Raw genomic sequence first — 6273 nt, 5'->3', positions numbered from 1 at the left:
GACCTTGGATGGTGAGCATGGAAGAGGTAAAGAGGCAGGTCTTACACCTGCGATTGTATGGGAAGGTGTCATGAGTGACAGGAGACGTGTTAGGTATAGTGGAGGAGGGGACAAGGTTATCCCAGAGGGAACAGTCTCTGTGGAATGCTGAGAGAGGGAGTGAAGGGAAGATGTGTTTGATGTTGGCATCACGCTGGAGTTATGAAAATGGTGGAGGATAATGCTTTGCACGCGGAGGGTGGTGGGGTGAAATGTAAGAGCAAGGGCGACTCTCCTTGTTCTGGGGGAAGGGGAGATGGTGAAGGTGGTGGCATGGGAGATGGACTGAACGCTGTTGAGGGCCCTATCAACAACTGTAGATGGGAATCCATGGTTAAGGAAAAAGGAGCACATATTAGAAGCACCACTTTGGAAAGTGACATCATCGGAACGAATGCAGTGGAGGTGAAGGAGCTGAGAGAAAGGGATGGATTCCTACCGGATGTAGGGTGCAAAGAGTTGTAATCCAGATAGCTGTGGGAGTCAGTGGGCTTGTAATGGATATTGGTAGATAGTCTATTGCCGGAAATAGAGACAGAAAGATGTAGGGTGCGAAGAGTCCAGATAGCTGTGGGAGCCAGTGGGCTTGTAGGGTGTGAAGAGCTGTAGTCCATATAGCTATGGGAGTCAGTGGGCTTGTAAAGTGCGAAGAGGTATGTCCAGATAATGTGGGAGTCAGTGGGCTGTCTCCATTTCCAACAATAGACTATCCACCAATATCCATTACAAGCCCACTGAATCCCACGGCTATCTGGACTACAGCTTTTTGCACCCTACATCCTGTATGAATCCATCCTTTCTCTCAGCTCCTTCACCTCCACTGCATTTGTTCTGATAATGCCACTTTCCAAAGTGGTGCTTCTAATGTGTGCTCCTTTTTCCTCAACTGTGGATTCCCATCTACAGTTGTTGACAGGGCCCTGAACAGAGTGCGGTCTATCTCCCATGCCACGACCCTCACCACCTCCTCTCCCTCCCAGAACAAGGATAGAGTGTCCCTTGTCCTCACATTTCACCTCACCAGCCTTCGCATGCAAAGCACAATCCTCAGCCGCTTTAGCCAACTCCAGCATGATGCCACCATCAAACTCATCTTTCCTTCACTCTCTCTGTCAGCATTCCACAGAGACCATTTGCTCCGGGATAACCTAGTCCACTCTTCCACTATATCCAACACCTTTCCCGTCACTCATAGCACCTTCCCTTTACCTCTTCAATGTTTATTATCCAATGTCCAAAACACACATTCCAGGTTAAGCGGCATTTCACTTGCTCCCGTTTCAATTTGGTGTATTGCATTCACTGATCCCAATGTGGTCTCCTCTATGTTGGAGAGACCAAGCGTAGACTGAATGATCACTTTGCTGAGCACCTTTGCTCTGTGCGCAATCAGGACCCTGACCTTCCTGTTGCTTGCCATTTTAACTCACAATTCTGCTGCCATGCCCATATGTCTATTCTTGGCCTGCTGCAATGTTCCAGCGAAGCTCAACATAAACTGGAGGAACAGCATCTCATCTTCTGGCTAGGCATTTTACAGCCTTTCGGTCTCAACATTGAGTTCAACAACTTCAGACGATCAGCTGTATCCCACTTTGACTCCTTTGTTTTCATTTTATTTATTGTTTTACTGTTCTCTACTTTTTATTTCTTTATTGTCTTTCTTCATTTTTTTCCCTCCCTACTGTTTCTCCCTACTTTATCTCCCTTACCTTTTCTCCCTTTGCTTCCCCTTTCCCCCTTTTTCAAAATTTTACCTCTCTCTGGCCCATTCCCACCCCCTCCCCCCACATCTTCATCTGTCACAGCTTACTCTCTGATTTCAGCTTCGCTGCCATTTGGCTATTCATGCCCTGTATTCTCTGTAAGGACAGCCTTTAGCAGCCTTTTTCTCTGGTTTCTGTGGCTATGACTCATCTTTCATTTCCTCACCTGCAGTTTAAATCAGTATCAATAATAATTCAGTGCAAAAATACATGGTCATAAGAACACTAAACGCTTTTTAAAAATCAGTTAAATGCACGCTGCAAATTTATATGCCAGATCTCCACAAACCCTATCAGGTCCCCACTAATGTTCCATTTAAAATTTAGTTGTGTCTGACAAGTTTTTCAGTGCCTTGGCACCTTTAATTATTTCTGTGCAGCACAAAATGTTCCTTCTTAGTATTTTCCAGGCTAATTTGCTTTGTGGGAACATTGATCCCCAGCCTCTTGCTGATTTGCATGGTGTATAAAAATGGCTACTGTCCTAAAATCTTTATTTACATATGACATTAGAGGTCACGTAACCATGGCAAGCGTCGACATACTAATCTAATTATCCAAATATCCCCCTTTTCAGACAAAAAGCCTTTTAGCTTTGACAAAGGGTCATCTGGACTTGAAACACCAGTTCTTATCTCTCCTTACAGATGCTGTCAAACCTGCTGAGATTTTCCAGCATTTTCTCTTTTGGTTTCAGATTCCAGCATCGACAGTAATTTGCTTTTATTAAGGACAAAAAGAAGGTGGAAGGCAGGAGTGATTGAATGACAGAAAAGTTAGTTTTCTTGGGCCAAAAGGGATAGTTGATAGGGTAAGAAAAGAAACAAAAGACGTGGCAGGAGCAGTTATCCCACTGTCTGAACGTGGCAATATGAGGAAAAGGAAACAAAATAGGAAACAAGAGTTTATGATCTAAAATTGTTGAACCTCAGGGTGGCAAAGTGGTGAACACTATGCCTCACAGCACCAGGGACCTGGGTTCAATTAACTACATTTGGCCTCCCCAATGAAAAGGAGAGCGTGCCTTAATGAATTTTAGCATTGCCATGATATTGAGCTCTTTGCTTCCATGCCCATTTCTGTGGCTCAGTAGATTCTTTCACCCATCCCCAGTGTTCTCCCTTCACCTAGGGACCTCTCCCTCTGGCCTCTCAGCCTACCTTGACCTTTCTAGTGAAAACAACTGGAGTAGTATGAGCCATCTCAATGTTTTTGTTCCCTTCATTCAGTGCAGTCTTGCTCTGAACTTGCTGCATTGTATCCTGACATCTGACATTCTTATTAAACCTGTTGAAAGTTTGTGGGGGGAGGAGTGGTGGGTGCTGATGTTGTCAAGTGACCTTTCTTGCAGATTCTGAATGCCTTTAAAAGATCTTTCATGAGATATGGGTGTTGCTGGCTAGGCCAATATTTATTGCCCATCCCTAATTGCCCTTGAATAGGTATTGGTAAACTGTCTTGAACCTTTGTAGTCCATTGGTATAGGTGCTGCTACGAAGGAATTCCTGGATTTTGATGCAGTAACAGTGAAGGAATGGCAATATATTTAAAGTCAGGATGGTCTGTGGTTTAGAGAGGAACTTGCAAGTTGTGACATTCCTATGCATCTGCTGCTCTTGTCCTTCTAGGTGGTAGAGGTTACAGGTTTGGATGTTATTGTCGAAGAAACCTTGTAGATATACACACTGCAGACATTGTGCATCAGTGGTGAAGGGAGTTGATGTTGAAAGTAATGGCTGGGGTGCCAATCAAGCAAGTAGCTTTGTCCTAGATCATGTTGAGCTTCTTGAATGTTGTTGGACCTGCACTCATCCACACAATTTTCCATTTCTTTTCTTCCCCTTTGCTTCCCCTTTCCCCCTTTTTCAAACTTTTACCTTTCTCTGATTCATTCCCTCCCTTGTGCCTTGTAGACAGTGGACAGACTCTGGTGAGTCAGGAGGTGAATTACTCGCTGCAACTCCCAGCCTCTGACCTGTTCTTATAGCCACAGTGTTTAAATGCCTGGTCCAGCTCAGTTTCTAGTCAACTCTGACCCTTCCCCTTACCTCCCTTGATCCATGACTCCACCACCGAGTTTCAAGTTTTTGTTCCCAGAATAGTTTCTGTATCATCTCCTGTGGTAACCTTGTCTGGACTGCTTCTCAACTCATAGTTCCTCAACGCCACGGAAATAGTTTTTACCTCCTTCTCAAGATTCATAAGCAGGATTTCTTCCTTCCTCGACTCCATTTTTTCACCCCTTGGATAAAATTTATATCCATGTTCTTCTGATGTCCTTGGTCACTTTAAAAGCTTCCAATTTCTTGGCCCTATTGTCTCTTTTTCATCAACCAACATGGTCTGAGGGTTCCCCGCTTCTTTCTTGAACGGACACCCAACCAGATTTCACTGCCCGCCACCCTGCACACACACACACACAGACACACACACACACCTGGTTGAACTTTTTTTTCAGTGAACAATTTCTCTTTTAATTCAAATTACTTCCTCCAAAAAGGGTTACTATAAGTGCTAGATATGCCTGTCTTTTTATGAGACATTTTGAGAATTCCTTGTTCCAGTCATACTCAGGTCCCCTCCCTCAGCTGGTTTTCTAGATGACTGTTTGATGCCCTGAATTGGAAAACTTCTTCAACTTTGTAAAACTGAAAGAAGGCTGGAAGTTGGAAGCAAAGTTGAAGAAGTTTTCTAATGGGCATCAGTCCACCTCACACTCTTATCTTTCTTTCATTGGTTTCTCTAGTGATCAGCTGTCAACTTGTATTCCCTATAAGCTCACTGACGTTCACAACTATCGTGACTACATTTCCTCACACTCTATTTCCAGTAAGGACTCCGTTCCATTCTCCCAGTGCCTCTGTCTCTGTCACATGTGTTCTGATGATATAATCTTCTACACCAATATTTCTGGGATTTTTTTGTCTGAAAAGGGGGCTATTTGGATAACTAGATTAGTATGTCGACGCTTGCCATGGTTATGTGACCTCTAATGTCATATGTAAATAAAGATTTTAGGACAGTAGCCATTTTTATACACCATGCAAATCAGCAAGAGGCTGGGGATCAATGTTCCCACAAAGCAAATTAGCCTGGAAAATACTAAGCAGGAACATTTTGTGCTGCACAGAAATAATTAAAGGTGCCAAGGCACTGAAAAACTTGTCAGACACAACTAAATTTTAAATGGAACATTAGTGGGGACCTGATAGGGTTTGTGGAGGTCTGGCATATAAATTTGCAGCATGCATTTAACTGATTTTTAAAAAGCGTTTAGTATTCTTATGACCATGTATTTTTGCACTGAATTATTATTATTGATACAGTATATAGTGTTAATGAGAGTTTCAGAGCAAGTTAGGAATGTACCTTTACCATATATATTCACATAAAAGTCAATCGTGTAAAAATCAACTCCATGACTTTTGGCCAAAAAAAAAAGAGTCTTTCATATACCACGTACAAAAATAAACCCTAGATTTTCAGAATTTGTGTCAATCAGCCTGCATTAGAAATATGGATAAAGCACCAGTGAACTTTGACATGTCAGCAAAAAAAGACCGGTGCAAAAACTGGCGAAGAAACAGCACTTGTAAAGATGACTGGCTGTGAGAATACATGATTCTCAGTGCTTCCACTTTGCATGTTGCTTGGCGCAAAATTAAAGCTGACAGATATATCCAAATGCAAAACTCTTCATGGTGAGAAATTTCAGACCTGCACTTTGTCCATTATTATGAGAAAAACTGGACGAATTTTGCTGCATGAAATGAATCAAGGAAGAGTAGAATTTGAGATTATTAATTATCAAGGCTCATTGAAGATACATGCAGGAAGCTTTAGACCAATTTTAGGAGCAACCTTCCTGCCATTCAACAAGATTGTGTTCTATCATCTCCATGTCATCTATCTTGATGCCTTCAAAAATGAATAACAAGTATGCGACTCAATTTAAAACAAAATTTGTAGCATTTGCCAAGAAAACTAAATCCTCTTGCTGTTGCACAATTACATTTTTGAGAAAGTATTAGAAACTGGAGAAAGATATCTAATTAACTGGAAAAAATGCTAAAGCATAAATGCATTGGCAGAGGAAGATTGAGCAAATGGCTTAAATTGGAGAAAAAACTAGCAGAATGTGTTAATGAACATCAAATTATCACCTTTGGAGCCATCCAACTCTACCACCACGGAAAAGCAAAGGAAGGTTGTGATCTAGAATTCAAGGCCAGGTGATGCGCAAGATTCATGAAAGGCTGCCATTCTGCAACAGTAGGGGAGCACCCTATGTGCTGAGGCTGTATCAGTTGCAGGAAATGAGAGATGCTTTTAAGCACAGCTGGTGTCTTATGCCAGCTGTGCTTAATTTATCATTTGCAAAACTTAAATTTAGAGCTGCAAACTAATGTTTACAGTTTTCTACAATTGAATGTATTCTTTGGGAGTTGGGCACTCCCTGTTCACTCTT

Source organism: Carcharhinus amblyrhynchos, chromosome 2 (genome assembly GCF_965287045.1).
Source record: "Carcharhinus amblyrhynchos chromosome 2, sCarAmb.v2.hapA, whole genome shotgun sequence".
NCBI lineage: Eukaryota > Metazoa > Chordata > Chondrichthyes > Carcharhiniformes > Carcharhinidae > Carcharhinus > Carcharhinus amblyrhynchos.
The sequence above is the reverse complement of the archived record's forward strand: the minus strand, read 5'-3'. Positions refer to the sequence as shown.